This window comes from Aquarana catesbeiana, linkage group LG12 (assembly GCF_042186555.1).
Source record: "Aquarana catesbeiana isolate 2022-GZ linkage group LG12, ASM4218655v1, whole genome shotgun sequence".
Classification (NCBI taxonomy): domain Eukaryota; kingdom Metazoa; phylum Chordata; class Amphibia; order Anura; family Ranidae; genus Aquarana; species Aquarana catesbeiana.
The window spans coordinates 113,272,900-113,290,577 of NC_133335.1; the positions used below are offsets into that span (position 1 = coordinate 113,272,900).

A 17,678-nucleotide genomic window follows, 5' to 3' on the forward strand; every position below is an offset into this window, starting at 1 on the left:
CCTGCTAATATGACAATTTTGTGAAAAAAAAAGAAAAACTAAACAATCTTGATTTTGCAAAGAATTGTGGGAAAAAAAAAACAACTTCAAAAAGCTCATCATGCATCTTTCTAAATACCTTGGAATGTCTTATTTCCAAAAAGGGGTCATTTGGGGGGTATTTGTACCTTTCTGGCATGTTAGGGTCTCAAAAAATTAGATAGGCTGTCAGTACTTCAGGTGTGATCAATTTTCAGATATTGGCACCATAGCTTTTGGACTCTATAACTTTCACAAAGACCAAATAATATCCACCAATTTGGGTTATTTTTACCAAAGATATGTAGTGGTATAAATTTTGGCCAAAATATATGAAGAAAAATTACTAATTTTGCAAAATTTTATAACAGAAACGAAGAAAAATGCATTTTTTTTTACAGAATTTTCAGTCTTTTTTCTTTTATAGTGCAAAAAATAAAGAACCCAGCGGTGATTATATACCACCAAAAGAAAGCTCTATTTGTGTAAAAAAAATGACAAATTTCATATAGGTACAGTGTTGCATGACTGAGTAATTGTCATTCAAAATGTGAGAGCACCAAAAGCTGAAAATTGGTCTGGTTATTAGGGGGGGTTTAAGTGCCCAGTGGTCAAGTGGTTAAAGTACAATTTCTTAACTGACCCTACTCTCTCTCTCTAGCATTTTCAGCTCTCCCCCTTTGCTTTACCTGCAACAGCTTCCAAGACATTCAGGATACGATGACTGCTGTGTCCCCCTACCCCACCTTTTATAGTGAACAATGCACATTTACCAGCATAACCAGGATCTTCAAATTCCATCCAAGTTTTATTCAAGATGGTCACATCACAGCGGAAGAGTCCAACATTTCAGAGCCACAAAGGACCCCTATATCAGGCATTTGATCACATCAAAAATAAAAATATTCTTGCCAAAGAATATACAAGAACCTTAGCTGAAATTGTGATCATGCAAAAAAAGTATTTCTGATGTGATTGTGCATTTTATTCATATGAAATATAACTCACTCTAAACATTGCTTTTAAACCTTGCATTTCTTTCTCTTGCAGTAGATCAGGAAAATGGCCTGTTATTATCTTGGACTGCCTTTGCTGTTAAATTATAGCAAAATATATGGGCAATGTACTGCAATGTATATGGAACATTCATCCTGGAAGGATTGTTTTTTTTTTTTTTTTCTTATTGTGCTGATGATGACACAGCATTGACAGTGTAGCAGCATGCATGTAAGAGGAGGCGAATGACAGAGGTAAGAGTGGCAGCGTAAGCAAATGCAGCCCCCTCCCCTCCTGTCCACATCTCTCCCTGCCCCCTCCCAGACTATTTTCCTGCATCCCAAGGCCTCCAAGATGCTGGACATTTTCATCCTGATGTTTTTTGCCATTATTGGCTTGGTTTTGCTGTCGTACATCATCTATATATTGTGAGGAATAATATTCTTGGCGTGCAGGTAAGCCACTTGTCATTCTCTGTCACTATATGTACACTGTTATGGCTCCAGTAGATAGCAGGCTACAGCGTTTACCTAATCCTAACATAGCAGTTATGCTCTACATACTATATATATATATATATATATATATATATACACATATGCAGAGAAAGAAAGAAAGAGAGTTTGTACCTCGTATTAGGAACCTGCACCCTCGTGTTTATTACATAGGTTAAAGTGCATATCTCGGTATTATCATCTTTCTATTTATCAAAACCCCCCTTTCCCATATAAATGACCATAAGTCATATGATGTTTATACTCGGTTAATTGTTGACAGAAAGATCCTGAGCAAATTTCCGACTTTATGTATACCCGGGTATATGCATGTTAACGTGCGTGTGTGTATATACATGACGTAAAGTTCTTCTTCATCTTCCTCTGTTGCCATTGTTGCAATATACGCGTACAGTATTTACTTGTGTATACATGCATATGCATTCAAATTTTTGCACTCAAACTTAACATTTTCTATTTATATTTAATGGCTCTGACATGATTGCTGTATTACTGATCTTTACAAAGCTGTGTGCTTTGTTCCACAGACAACAAAGCACCTGTGTTCGGATCAGTAAAAAATTGGCATTTTTACTCCCATGTGCAAGAGGCCTAATGTATCTGTTCTCTACAAAAGATGTACTCGTAGTTCATTTGTGATATGAAGCAGTAATTGGCCTGTTTAACTTTTCAAATGACTTGGGGCCAAATCACACTTTTGCATTGTGGTACAGTTACAAGTGTGTTACCACCTTACACATTACGTGTTAGTGCACTGAGGTAATCACTACTGTGCGTTGTAGTGTGCTGCGCTGGAAAAAAAATGCTGCATGTCCATGTGCAGGCGCAGGTGCATGGCGCTGAACGCACACTGTCTGCATTCAGGGCTGTGTACCCATGTAGATGCCAAATTGGGAGTAGCAGCTGTGTCCGTGTGGCCACTGTGTTCCTATAGGCATTAAAGGGACTGCCTGCTAAGGGATGAACAAAACACTTGGTAAAGTCGAGCCTTGCACGGGGTATACATTGATACGCCCGTGTAGGGTGCAAAAAGGATGACCAGATCAGTGGGTAACACTTCTGAAAACTGGAATCAAGCTGACTATGATTAAAATAAAGTTAATTAACCCCTTTGCGACTGCTCTATAGCCAAATGATCGCTACAGCGTGGCCGCACTTTGCCGGGAGGCCGTTATATGATGTTCTGCCATGCTCGTGCTGCCTGCGGTCCCCCTGCGGCACGCATCGGCAGCGATCTGTGATCACTGCATCCTTCAGACACGGCTGATCACAGATCAGGTTAAAGAGTGAATCACGGCGGATCCTTAATAGGTGATGAGCTGTGTCCAATCACAGCTGATCATGGACGTAAACAGGATTTGCCGGTTGTCGGCAATCCTCCCCTCAGGCTGACAGGGCGTGAGTAGAAGGGATCCGAAAATTGGCAAATGCACACAGGGGACATCTGCCCTGACAATCAGGGCACTGATCATCATCATCATCAGTACCCACCAGTGCTGCCAATCAGTGCCCACCAGTGCTGCCAATCAGTGCCCACCAGTGACGCCTATCAGTGCCACCTATCATTGTCACCTAGCAGTGCCTGGTTAAAGTGATATTTAAAGGCTTTTTTTTTTAAAGAACAACCATGTCATACTTACCTGCTCTGTGCAGTGGTTTTGCATAGAGCATCCCTGATCCTCCTCTTCTCGGGTCCCTGGTGCTCTTGGCATCTCCCTCTTGCCAAGTGCCCCCAGAGCAAGCGGCTTGCAATGGGATCACCCAATGGCTCCCGCTTCTGTCTCAGGCAATGAGGAGGGAGAGTCCCTGGAGAGCCAAAGTTCTCGTGCACATAGCTGGATCGAGATGGGGCTCAAGTAAGTATTAGGGAGGACTGGGGTGACTGCTGCACAGAGAAAGATATTTTTTTTTACCTTCATGCATACAATGCACAAAGGTAAAAAAAACCTAGAGCCTTTAGGACCACTTTAATGCACACAACACCTGTCCAATGCCATAGAAACAAAAATTGATGCTGGATATCCGCAATCCAAATATTCACCTTTATTTTGTAAAAAGTAGAAATCAAAGCATAATATGTAGATACAGACCAATTGCACAGCTAAAGCGTTTCACACCATATATGGTGCTTAATCATTGCCTTTGGAGCAGTGAACTCCCACACCTGTCCAATGCCAACAAACCATAAACACAGCAAAAGTGAAAAATAAACGTGACAGCGAAACAAAACAAAACCAAACCAACAATCTAACTATAATACAATATGTATAAATGGAGGGAGGCTGACATAAACAAGGCATGACCAGGACTGAGATTGAGAACACGGGGAGCAGAGATAGGGTAACAGGATACGGAACAAAATAATCAGCAAGCAGATGTATGGCTAAAAGGCAAGACACTGAAGCACTGATGAAAGTCATGGTAGGGGTTATATACCTTTCCAGCAGCCAGAATCAGGAGCTAATTACTGGGATCTGCTGGCAGCTGGCAGACACCCGCTGGGGGCCACCTGAAATTCAGCTCTGGGAACCACAGTGCCACCAGAAGGTGATCCAGGTTCTGACAGCCTGTGTGAACAAGGCATAACACTTGCAATCTGCTAGGGATGAGCCGAACACCCCCTGGTTCGGTTTGCATCCAGAACATGCAAGCAGGCAAAACATTTCTTCGAACACGGGAACACCGTTAAAGTCTATGGGACACGAACATGAATAATCAAAAGTGCTCATTTTAAAGGCTTATATGCAAGTTATTGTCATAAAAAGTGTTTGAGGACCTGGGTCCTGCCCCAGGGGACATGTATCAGTGCAAAAAAAGTTTTAAAAACTGCAGTTTTTTCGGGAGCAGTGATTTTAATAAAGCCTAAAGTAAAACAATAAAAGTGAAATATTCCTTTAAATTTCATAATTGGGGGGGTGTCTATAGTATGCCTGTAAAGTGGCACTTTTTTCCCGTGTTTAGAATAGTCTGACAGCAAAATGACATTTCTCAAGGGAAAAAAAAGTCATGAAGCAATAGCGGTGTCAGCTATAGTGAATTGTCTATGGGAGAAATCAAAAGTGCTAATATTAAGGGTTAATATGCAAGTCATTGTCATAAAAAGTGTTTGGGGACCTGGGTCCTGCCCCAGGGGACATGTATCAATGCAAAAAAAAGTTTTAAAAACAGCCATTTTTTTGGAAGCAAAATTACATTTCTAAAGGGAAAAAAAAGTCATGAAGTAATAGCGGTGTCAGCTATAGTGAATTGTCTATGGGAGAAATCAAAAGTGCTAATTTTAAGGGTTAATATGCAATGTGTTTGAGGACCTGGGTCCTGCCCCAGGGGACATGTATCAGTGCAAAAAAAGTTTTAAAAACTGAAGTATTTTCGGGAGCAGTGATTTTAATAATGCTTAAAGTGAAACAATAAAAGTGTAATATTCCTTTAAATTTCGTACCTGGGGGGTGTCTATAGTATGCCTGTAAAGCGCATGTTTCCCGTATTTAGAACAGTCTGACAGCAAAATGTCATTTCTAAAGGAAAAAAAGTAATTTAAAACTACTTGCGGCTATAATGAATTGTCAGTCCAACAATACACATAAAAGTTCATTGATAAAAACGGCATTGGAATTTCCCCACAGCGGAACTCTGAATCAAAATTTAAAAAAAAAAAATGTGTGGGGGTCCCCCTAAATTCCATACCAGGCCCTTCATACCAGACCTGGATTTTAAGGGGAACCCTGCGCCAAAATTTAAAAATAAATGGCATGGGGTCCTCCCAAAAATCTATACCAGACCCTTTTCCGAGCACGCAACCTGGCAGGCCGCAAGAAAAGAGGGGGGATGAGAGAGCGCCCCCCCGAACCGTACCAGGCCACATGCCCTCAACATTGGGAGGGTGCTTTGGGGTTATTGATGGGGCCTCATCCCCACAACCCTTGCCCGTGGTTGTGGGGGTCTGTGGGTGGGGGGCTTATCAGAATCTGGAAGCCCCCTTTAACAAGGGGACCCCCAGATCCCGGCCCCCCTGTGTGAATTGGTAATGGGGTACCCCTACCATTTCACAAAAAAGTGTCAAAAAGGTTAAAAAACACAAGAGACAGTTTTTGACAGGTCCTTTATTAATTTCATCTTCTTTCCGCCTCTTCTTCTATCTTCTTTCTTCTGGTCTTTCTTCAGTGTTCTTCTTCTTCCTCAATCTTCTTCTTCTCCTTCTCAATCTTCTTCTTCCTCTGCTCTTCTCATCCCGCATCTTCCTCTGGCTTCTTCTTCCGTCTGTATGATCCGCCCCAGTGGGAGTCTTCCGCCTGTGACGCTTCTGACGCTCTGACGCACGGGGACTTTACGGGGACTACCCTATGGCTTTTCCCGTGTTGTCAGAGGGAGGCGGGGTCACACGGTTACGTAAACAGGTGACCCCGCCCCCTCTGACAACATGGGGAAAGCCATAGTGAAGTCCCCCCAAAGTCCCCGTGCATCAGAGGAGGGCGGGGTCACCGGGTGGCCCCACCCTCCGTTATATAAGAAGTGTCAGAAGAACCGAAGCGTCACGCGGTGGAAGACTCCCACTGAGGCGGATCATGCAGACGGAACGGAGAAGAAGCAGGAGGAAGATGCGGGACGAGAAGAACTGAGGAAGAAGAGATGGAGGATTAGAGCTGAAGTCCCGGAACCCAGGGCTGGAACAAGTTCTAGCCCTGGGCTCCACTCCATAGTGGTATCCTCAATGGGTGCAATGTGTGTTCTCACACACAGCACCAAGTGAGGATTTTTGGGAGAATATCTGGCCAGCAATCTCTGCTCTTCCCCCCCTCCTCAATGCAGTCAGCGGTTGTTAGGACCACCGGCGTCCCAGCAACCAATGACATAATTTGCAGGCCACCTCTTAGCTCCGCCCCCCTTTCGGCTCCCGATCCGGCCTCTCAGCGGTCCCCATCACGTCTCTCAAGTGCCCCAATCCCATCTGCCAGTGGCCTAGATCCCAGCCGCATCTCAACTGCCCTGATTCTGACTGTCAGTGCTCCTGAAAGGTAAGAGGAACTGAACTTTCTCACACAGAAGCACTCCACATGCTTCTGTGTGTTAGCACCAGGCATTCAGGGGGGACATGGCCCACATTTGCTGGTGGGTGCCCTGGGTCCCAGCGCCACAACTGCCCGCATTGCTGCCCTCACATTAGGGATGCCGGAGGTGTCTTTCCCTGGCTGTCAGGACTGTAGCATCGAGTCGAGTGAAGTGCTTTGAAACTCCTCCTCGGCTCCATACTACAGTCCCGACACTCAGAGCTGTCAGCAGCACTGTGCTTAAAAAAGCACAGGGAGTCACATTAATCTGCATTTCTGAGAGTTGGGGGGGCAGTAGAGGAGAGAGCTGGGGGGGCATTAGTAAGAGAGGGGGGATTGGTCAGAGAGCTGGGGGGGGGGGCGTTAGTAAGAGAGGGGTGGAATTGGTCAGAGAGCTAGGGGGGGCGTTAGTAAGAGAGGGGTGGAATTGGTCAGAGAGCTGGGGGGGGGGCATTAGTAAGAGAGGAGGGGGGAATTGGTCAGAGAGCTGGGGGGGCATTAGTAAGAGAGGAGGGGGAAATTTGTGAGAGAGCTGGGGGGCATTAGTAAGAAAGAAAGGGGATTGGTGAGAGAGCTGGGGGGTCATTGGTAAGAGAGGAGGGGGGAATCGGTGAGAGAGCTGGGGGGGGGCATTAGTAAGAAAGAAGGGGAAATTGGGGAGAGCTGGGGGAGCATTAGTAAGAGAGAAGGTGGAATTGGTGAGAGAGCTGGGGGGGCATTAGTAAGAAAGAAAAGAAGGGGGGATTGGTGAGAGAGCTGGGGGGTCATTAGTAAGAGAGCAGGGGGAATTTGTGAGAGAGCTGGGCATTAGTAAGAGAGGAGGGGGGGGAACTGGTCAGAGAGCTGGGGGGAGCATTAGTAAAAAAGAAGGGGAGATTGCTGAGAGAATTGGGCGGCATTAGTAAGAGAGGAGGGGGGAATTGGTCAGAGAGCTGGGGGGGCATTAGTAAGAAAGAAGGGGAAATTGGTGAGAGAGCTGGGGGGGGGACATTAGTAAGAGAGAAGGTGGAATTGGTGAGAGAGCTGGGGGGGCATTAGTAAGCGAGAAGGTGGAATTGGTGAGAGAGGGGGGGGGCATTACTAAGAGAGGAGGGTGAGAATTTGTGAGAGAATTGGGGGGCATTAGTAAGAGAGAAGGGGGGAATTGGTGAGAGAGCTGGGGGTGGGGCATTAGTAAGAAAGAAGGGAAGATTGCTGAGAGAAGTGGGGGGAATTAATAAGAGAGGAGGGGGGAATTGGTGAGAGAGCTAGGGGGGCATTAGTAAGAAGGAAGGGGAAATTGGTGAGAGAGCTAGGGGGGACATTAGTAAGAGAGAAGGTGGAATTAGTGAGAGAGCTGGGGGGGGGGCATTAGTAAGAGAGGAGGGAGGGAATTTGTGAGAGAGCTGGGGGGGCATTAGTATGAAAGAAGGGGAAATTGGTGAGAGAGCTGGGGGGAGGGGGCATTAGTGTGAAAGAAGGGGAAATTGATGAGAGAGCTGAGGGGCATTAGTAAGAAAGAAGGGGAAATTTGTGAGAGAGCTGGGGGGGGACATTAGTAAGAGAGAAGGTGGAATTGGTGAGAGACCTGGGGGGCATTAGTAAGAGTGGAGAGTGGGAATTTGTGAGAGAGCTGGGGTGGGCATTAGTAAGAGAGGAGGGGGGGAATTTGTGAGAGAGCTGGGGGGGACATTAGTAAGAGAGAAGGTGGAATTGGTGAGAGAGCTGGGGGGCATTAGTAAGAGAGGAGGGTGGGAATTTGTGACAGAGCTGGGGTGGGCATTAGTAAGAGAGGAGGGAGGCATTGGTGAGAGAGCTGGGGAGCATTAGTGAGAGAGCTGAGGGGCATTAGTGAGAGCTGGGGGGCATTAGTGAGAGCTGGGGGCATTGGTGAGAGAGCTGGGGGGCATTGGTGAGAGAGCTGGGGGCATTGGTAAGAGAGCTGGGGGGGCATTGGTGAGAGAGCTGGGGGGCATTATTTAGAACTAGGGGCATTGGGGAGAGCCGAAGGCATTGGTGAGATAGTTGGGTTTTGTTTAACCACACCCCTTAGGCCCTTCCCACATTTTGGCGCTACGCGCGTCGCAGCTCACTTACTCCCTCAATTGTCCCTCATTCTGAAGTTCAAAAATTGGGAGGTATGATTATATATATTTTTTTTTTCAGCAGAGACCCTCCCCCGCTGAGACCACTTTTATATGAAAGACAATCGCCTACTGTAACTAAAGATACCCGGTTTATGGCAGCTAGCTGCTGCCATAACCCCGGTATTTAACATCAAAGTAATAAGGTATATTTACAGTTAGGTGGTCGGCAAGTGGTTAATGTCAATTCCGCCATGAGATGAGATTTATTCTCAGCCTGTGGAAAGTTGCACAGTTCTAATTCACCTATCTAAAAATGTACAGGCTTTATATGACTTAAAGTGTATGTCACCCTATATATAGATTTTTTATTTATTTTTTTATTTATTACAGGTACTTACAAAGCGCTGTCAATTTGCACGGCCCCCCCTTAATCTTACCTGTGCCCGTTCCGATCCAGCGACATGCACGAGGGCAGCAGCTCTGGCCACTGTCTCCTTCCTCATTGGGCAGATTGATAGCAGCAGCCATTGGCTCCTGCTGCTGTCAATCAAATGCTGTGATCAGGGGGCAGGGCAATAGATGCAGACTGGGCAGCTCGGGAGCAAGACTATAGCATATAGGCACACTGTAACCTGCCCCCACCCCCCCATCAGGAAGAAGAGATACATGGTCAGATGAAAGGTTTTTTTAACCTTGTAGAAAAGATAACAAAGATCAATTCTGAAACTAAGCAAAAGTAGTTATGGTTGGTGCATAGTTAAAACTGTATTAGAAAGTAGCTTGCTATGGGGGCACCTGAGCGGATTCACAGCTCCCTGTGTCCATTCAGACACGGAGCCCTGATTTGGCCCCGCCCCCTCTCTCTCCTGATTGGCTAACTGACTTTTGGCACCATGGCACCGCTGCTGTGCCTCAGCCAATCAGGAGGAGAGTCCCGGGCAGTCAAAGAACTTGTGGACATCGCTGGAGAGAAATGGGGCTCAGGTAATTATTAGGGGCCACTGGAGTGGGGCTGCTGCACACAGAACGCTTTTTATCCTGATGCATAGAATGCATTAAGATAAAAAAACCTTCTGACTTTACAACCACTTTAACTTCCCTATAAAATGAATTGTAAAAATATATATGTATATCAGTCTCTGCAAACACAGACAATACATTATTATTTATATTTATCAGCATGCAATGAAAATACAAGGGAAAAGAAAAAACAGGGACATTCATAGGTACTCCACACAAATCAAGAATATCTAAATATTTCTTTATTACTGGACTGGAATGCACACGAGGGTGAAAAACACCTATTTCAGAGGGGTCTGACAATTTTTTTTCTGTTTCAATATTTTTATTGGAGCATAGATCGACATCCAGTAGTGTATTTAGGTTTTGTGCTGCCCTAGGCCTGACTAAACTCGTAACACCCTAATTTAAATATGACCCACCCCTTCCTGTCAAGGCCACACCCCTTGCTGTTTAAGAATCGCCCTGAAATTTTAGAGTGGGGACACTAGTTCTGAGGGCCTGGGGGGTAAATGGATTCCCTTAATTTGCATAGATTTCCTCTCACTTCCTGTTTGGCTATGGGGCAAGAAGTGAAGGGAAATTTCTGCAATGGGACAGGGATGGTAAAAAATAAACTGACAGGGGCTATAACCTTCCCTTATTCTATCCAAAATGAAAAACAAAAGTGTTGCCTATAGTTCTACTTTGAGTACAAATTTATGATCATTTTATGGAGAGGACTAAGAAGATATAACCATGCCAATGGTGCAAGAGAAAACATATAGCACAGTGAGGAAGGTTTGTGGTCCAGGATGATAGGACAGTCAAAATTAGAAGCAGCAGCGCCCCCCGTTTTATCTATCAGTGCCCATCAATGCCTCCTATCAGCACTGCCTATCGGTGCAGCCAATCAGTACTCATCAGTGCTACTTGCCTCCTCAGCACAGCTCTGAGCAGAGAGCGTATCTCATATACAGCTCAGAGCCGACAGTTCTCCCTGCTCCCCCTTACGTCCCCTCTACCTCCCTCCTCTCTTGCATGGGATGACACAGCTAATCTGGTCTTTCTTCCCCCACCGCTCTCCTGTATGTGTACTGTGGAAGGTGTGAGCTTGTTAGCTTCACACTTGACTTTCACGCAAAGCACACACAGGAGGGGGAGAAGGAGCAAATCGGCTATGCCATCCCGTGCGAGAGAGGAAGGAGGGAGATGCTCTCCGCTCTGAGTCATGGGACTAGCAACCCCGCTGGGGCCCCTGACAGTGGCGGAATGCCAGGGCCCGGTCGCAAGTGTGACTGCTGCGACCCTGCGATCCACTGGGACAGGGTAGGGCAGAGTACCGAGGGGGGCTCTACATAAAGAGATTAATGGGTTGCGCTGTATGGACTTGGGCCTCCACCACCTCTAATCTGGTCTGTAAGACCTAGCGTATAATTGAGTCAGTTGGATAAGTTGCACTGCCATATAGTATTTTTATGAGGTCAAAAACACCCAGCCCACCAGCCTCTTGTGTCCTGTAAAGCATGCAGAGTGACAGTCTATGGCCCCAGGGTTGCCAAATGAATTTCAAGAGCTGGCTTTGAAATCGCCAGATGTCAGGGCAGGAATCAACATGGGGGGATAAAAGAAATATAAAATTCTAGGAAAGAGTATCATCTTAACTGCAGCTACTCTGCCCATCCAGGATAAATGGCCCATGGACGACCACACCTCCACATCCTGTAGCAGTTTAGAAAACAAATTTGTGTAATTGTAATTTAGGTTGCAGAGAAAAACTATAGCTATGCTTTAGGCTCCGTTAGGCATCCTCATCCAGATTAATGTTAAGAGCTTCCAATTTCGCCTAACTCGAGATGTGCCAAAAGCAAGCTAATAGATCCATGAGCAATGGAAGGGAAGTGTGGGGGGAAGTGAGAAAAAGGAACAGGTCATCAGCAAACAACGAGCATTTACCGGTCCTCCTGTAGGGAGTCCTGGCACACAGGGGGCTCGGACAGCAGGAGGATCAGTGGAGAACAATGCTCTCCTTGCCTCTCACCCAGGTTTCTCCCCTTCTCCCTCCCGCCGGCTTTTAGCTGCTGGGTGAGAGACACGGAGGGATGATGAGGCTGGCCGCCTCTGAGCTCCTTCCCCTGCCCACACTCACAGCTGGGAAAAAGGTCCGCTGTATTGTGCTCTCCTTCCTGTCAGAAGAACATTCCACTATACAGCACATAAGACCACAGATCGCTGTTACTGTAGATCGCATTGCACTGTTTACACAGCGTCCCCTATCCACATTTCCTGCTGTTGGGAGAAGAGCAGCCCTTGGAGGAGATAGGGGGTGCTGTGTGTGTGCAGTGCAATGCGATCTACAGTAAGATCCTGTATACTGTAGGTGAATGCTCTTCTGACAGGACAGAACACAGCATTGTTGGCAACATTCTGAAAAAATTTATAGGGACACTTTTTTGTATGTAGGTGGAGTCTTATTTTAATTAGGGTGGGGCATTCTCGTACAGAGAGGGTGCGGAGATGGTACAGGAGACTGTCACAGAGTGTGCGGAGATGGTACAAGAGACTGTCAGAGAGTGTGCAGAGATGTACAGGAGACTGTCAGAATGTGCAGAGATGGTACAGGAGACTGTCAGAGAGGGTGTGGAATGGTACAGGAGAGGATGCAGACATGGTGGGTGAGAGGGTGCCGACATGGTGGGTGAGAGGGTGCAGACATGGTACAGGACTTGATGTGCACCTCCAACACAGCACTCTGCACCCTCCTCCCCCAACACACAGAACATCCAGCAGATCACCTGCAGCATCCCACCTGCACCTTTGGCTGTCAGCTCACTGAGAATTGGGTGGACGGCAGCTCTGTGGTGCCTGCGGGATCTCCATGCGGCTAGAAGGTCTTTTCCGTGTGTACAGTGGAGAGGGGCCTTCGACACGGACAGCTAATCGGCTGCAGTGTACAAGCGAATTGCTCTGCTTGCACACAGAGGAGAGAAGCCGATTAGCTGCTCGGGGCAGAGACTCCCCTCTCCACTGTACACACGGAAGAGACCTGATAGCCGCATAGAGATCCCCACACGGCCATGTTTTCATAGCCGGGAGCTGTGGCTGGTGGTTGGCCGGTGACGGTTTGCCGGGACAATGCCAATTTCCTGTGATTTTTCCCAGGACACGGACAGACCAGGACAAGGGACTGAATCACGTGAATTTCCTGGGAAAATTGACTGTTGGCAGCTATGCTCCTGCTGGCTATTAGTGGCTTCCTCCTGTAAGTTGGGGGAGGGGGGACGGGCAGCTATCTGTGTTGGGAAAAGTGATGGAGATTTAGGGAGGGGGGATATGTGCTAGGAGGAGGGAGTGGGGGGGGGTAGGGGGTGGAGGGTTGAACCAGGAGAGGGGATGCTTGTGCTGGGGGGGGGATTTCGGTAGGGAGGAAGAATTAGGCCTGGGAAGAGTAACTTAGAGGGGGTTGTGCTAGAAAGAGGGATTTGTGGGAATTTGTCCTAGGAGGGGGATTGAAGTAAAAAGATTTGTGCTGGGAGGAGAGATGGGGGATTTTGTGCCAGGAGCAGGTGTGCTAGAAGGGATTAGGGGGGATTTGTGCTAGCAGTGGGGATTTGGGGGAGAAGGTTTGTGCTAGGATAGAAAGTGGGGGCCCATCAGGTAGGCTGTACGGGGCGCCGTAATTCCTAACAGCAGCCCTGTCTGTAGGCACAAGAGGAATTTAGGACCAAACTGAAATCTAGACAAAATTCTGAAGTAAGTCCAAAATAAAATGTTGAATGCTTTCCTTATGTCTAAAGAAAGCAACATCCCTTTCCGTAGTCTCCCCATCCCAAAAGGAATTAAGTATTGAAATATGATCGACGGCCCAGTGAATTTGGTTAAATGCTTGTCTGTGCAGAAGGAAGCCGACTTTATGGATGTAGCGGGCGATAAAGCCATTTAACCTTGTAGCATAAATTTTGGCTAGCAACTTCAAGTCTGTGTTTATCAAAGAAATCGGCTTGTAATTAGCCACAATGCTGGGGTCTTTGTTGGGCTTGGGTATGAGACTGATAAAGGCATTGCTGGAGTCTGTGTCTAGTGGGCCACCCTCCCGAAGGAGCCACACAGAAAAGAGGGACGCGCCATCTAACTGCAGTAATTAAAAAGCATTTATTAAAACTTTGGTAATAAAAACCTACAAGATGGTAAATATACATCAAGTATAGTGAGAAGAGCCCATGTCTTACTTTGTAAACTTATGTAGCACCCTCTACCATAGGTAGGTGCTAGCATAGGATTTTTTGCTAGGGAAACTGTCAGCACAGGTAAATTTAGGCAGGCCTAGCCTTTAGGCTAGGCCTGTTTGTTTTGATCTGGGGGAGGGGAGTGGTTAGTGTAGCAGTGGGTGTGATCATCTGTACTTTAGTTCTGAGGCGCCTCCCCTGCTTCAAGTGAGAATGTTCTGGAAGAGGAGCAGGGCCTGGAACTGGAGTGGCAGGCAGCTCATGTGAGGAGCCCTGACCAATCCCTAACAGTTATTGTCAGGGGGGAGGCCTCCCATATAGGCTGAGGTAACAGGCCACTGGGGGGAGTTGTCGGCTGGGAGAAGTGAAGAATGGAGTACTAGACAGCAGCAGGAGGGCTCCCCCATCGGGGGGGGGGGGGTGCACCAGTCGCAGGAGGAGGCCCGGGAGAACTGTGAGGGAACTTCACCTTTACACGGTCATTGGTGAAGTCTTCATCATTACATGGTCATTGATGAGGAATTCCTGGAGCAGAGGGGCAGGAGAAGCTATCGGAACGTATGGTCCGGTTAAGTTCTCTATCATGGACTCAGCACAGAGAAAGGTCGGTGAGTGTACCACAATGGAGGGCTGAATGTGGAGACATGCCAGGAAGTCTGTGAGGGAACTTCACCTTTACACGGTCATTGGTGAAGTCCTCATCATTACGCGGTCATTGATGAGAAGTCCTGGATCAGAGGAGAGCCTGTGGGGAATAGTGTCAAATCGATGCGGCCCGAGGGCGCAGAATTTGCAAGCTGGGCAAGCTGGGAACAGTAGTCCACTGTTCAGCACATGCTATTAAACTGCTAGGCCTCCGGGGAGAGGTACTGCAGACCTCTAGCCTAGTAGCAGCAACCAATCAGAGTCAGCATTAGAGACTATTCAGAGTGGGATCTTTTGCATATAGAAGAAGATGTGACAAGAAATGAATGTGCTACAGTATAAGTTTGTGCAGGAGGGAAGGATTCTTGGGAGCTTCACCCTTACACGGTCATGGGTGAAGTCCCCATCTTTACACGGTCATTGATGAGGAGTTCCTGGGAGCAATAGTCTGCAGGAGTTACGCAGAGGAAGAGCGCAATAATCTGCATGGTGATGCAGGGAAAAGACTGTAGATATTATACATGCATATAATTTCTTCAGGCTCAAATGAAGTTATAATCTATAAATATGATGGCAAAGTAATTTGATCTATGGGCATCCCATATACCCTTTTTCCCCAACAAAGTTATACCCCCAATAAACAAAAACAAAGCAAATGACTTTTCATTGTCTTGGATGTGATATATGGAGGTCGGGCAGCAGGGTGATATGGTGGATGTGTCAGGGCTGGGCTCAGTCCTTCCTTCCCTGAGCTGGCCGCTCAGCTGTCGGCTAATTGCCAGCTCCCATCTCTCTCTACAGTTACTCAGCTGTTGATGATTCTGCTCGTCAGTCCTGCCTACTTAAGCCATCCAGTCCAGAGGAGCTCTGCCTTCGCCTTCGTCACATCACAAGAAACTATCTCCTGTGTTCCTGTTAAAAGACTGGCTTTGCTGACATCCCTTCTGGCTCCAGATCCTGCTTGCTGTTCCACTACTTGTATCCCTGACTTCTGGCTTGGCTGACTATCCGTTCAGGTTACTGAACTTTGGCTATGTTTTCACTAAGTTTGTTCTTTTTACTTTTTTCGGTCTGATTTCATGGTTTCTGACAGTAGGCGAAGGACATGAATTCAGAAGATACAGTCAATCCACTTGTTGGTAATATTTTTTCCAAATATAAAATATAATTGGATGAGCAAGACAAACACTCCTGAGTCACACGGCTCACCTGGAACCTCCCACTGTGGCTGCTCTGGTACAACCTGAGTTGCAGGCCTTTCCTGCTGCTGTGCCAGTCTCTGTGCAGGCACCCGCATCGAGTATTACCTCTATAAGAGGTATGTCTGGTTCCGCTCTGCATCCCCAGCGATTTGGGGGTGATCCAGTTCCATCAGAGGGTTTCTCAACCAGGTTGAGATATACTTTGAGATGCTGCCCCAGGGGTTTCCCATGGACAGAAGCAAAGTAGGTTTCGTGATAGCTTTCTGAGAGAGCCTTGGCCTAGGCAAACCCTCTATGGGAGATGCAAAAACCTGTTGTCTTGAGTTACCCTGAGTTTGTGACCTCCTTTAAAAGGGTATTTGATGTTCCCGCATGCTCCACTTCTGCTGCCAAGTGCCTCATATCCATCAAACAGTACGAAAACTGTTGCTGACTACGCCATTGAATTCCGTACTCTGGCAGCAGAGGTTGCTTGGAAGAATGAGGCCCTCGTGGCTGCTTTTTCTCATGGTCTCTCAGATACCATCAAGAATGAGATAGCAGCCCGAGATATACCCACTAAGCCGGAGAAGTTGATCACATTTGCCATCCTCATTGACTCCAGACTCAGAGAAAGACTCTCTTTTAAGGAGCGCTTGCGGAAGCCTCCTGTACATTTGCCTCCGAGCTTTGCAGTCCCACCCATGCCTCCCTCACCTCCCATGCCTCCTGGTACCGAATCAGTCAGTGAACATGAACCCATGCACTTGGGCTTCGTGCGTCTCTCTGCGGATAAAAGAACCTTTAGGAGGAGGGAGAGATTGTGCCTTTATTGTGGCCAGACAGGTCACTTTTTGAAGTCTTGTCCTACTAGTCCAGGGAACGCCCGAACCTTGAGGTCCTGTCACGGACAGACCTTAGGTGGAGTTGTTTCGTCCCCAGTTATCCAGAAGGATAAGCCTCTGGTTTCAGTCACCCTTTCTTGGGCTGAGTCGTCCATCGAGATACAGACTCTAATTGACTCTGGGGCTGCAGGCCTTTTTATTGATGTTGCCTTTGTATCGAAGCACTCGATTCTGCTGCAGCTGCGTGACACTCCACTTGCCATTGAGGCTCTTGACGGGAGATCTCTACAGCCTGGCCATGTGACTCATGAAATGGTGAGGGGGAGGAGTAAGGGGAGGAGTATGGGCAGATGTTGAATACACAATGATAAGGGAAGTGACAGATGTATTACGAGGACGGCCAAGACAACAATTGAATCATTAACGTCAGTGCTATATACAGTGAAGTCCTGAAGGATTTTGACACGGGTACAGGGCACAGATGGATCCCTACTACTGCAGGATCCCCATCTCAAAGACAGTATACCAAATAAACCCAAATTTTCATATAGGAAAGCACCTAGCATTAAGGGAAAGATTGCCCCAAGCAAACTCAAAAAGAAAACAAATATGTCATCTTCACTCCAACTTTTTTTTATGATTGGGATGTATCAATGCCGCAAACCCCTTTGCCTTACATGCAGTTTTGTACAACATGGTCAAAAAACATTCACGATTAAAGATAAAACATACAAAATTTCGCAATCCTGTTCTACAGATCATGTTGTATACTGCCTGACCTGCCCCTGCGGCCTCTACTATGTAGGTCGAACCATACGCCCCCTACGCCAGCTTTTTGGAGAGCACCGCTGATTCATCAAGGCCGGTAAAGACCACCATTGCCTCCCACGACATTTCACCCAACATCATCCTAAATCCACCGTAGGCCTAAAAGTATGGATCATCGAATCCATACCAGCCACTCTCTCTGCGGCAGAGAGATTTAAACGTCTCTGCCAATGGGAGACTTGTTGGATATACGCTCTTGGCGTACTTTCGCCTGGAGATATTAATGAAGAATTGGAAATTAGCACCTTACTCTAAAAAATACTACATTTAAAATACAGATTGTGATATCATGGTGTCTATTTGTTATCCACTAC

At 46.8% G+C, this 17,678-nt stretch overlaps 1 long non-coding RNA gene across 1 annotated transcript in view; it reads left to right on the forward strand.

The window, feature by feature from the left end:
• Positions 1-657: 657 nt before the first annotated feature.
• LOC141114535 (uncharacterized) overlaps positions 658-17,678 on the forward strand; it is a 125,002-nt gene continuing 107,981 nt past the window's right edge. Inside the window, exon 1 of the long non-coding RNA XR_012236922.1 lies at positions 658-1,469. This is a non-coding gene — a long non-coding RNA (uncharacterized lncRNA). The remainder of the gene's footprint in view (positions 1,470-17,678) is intronic.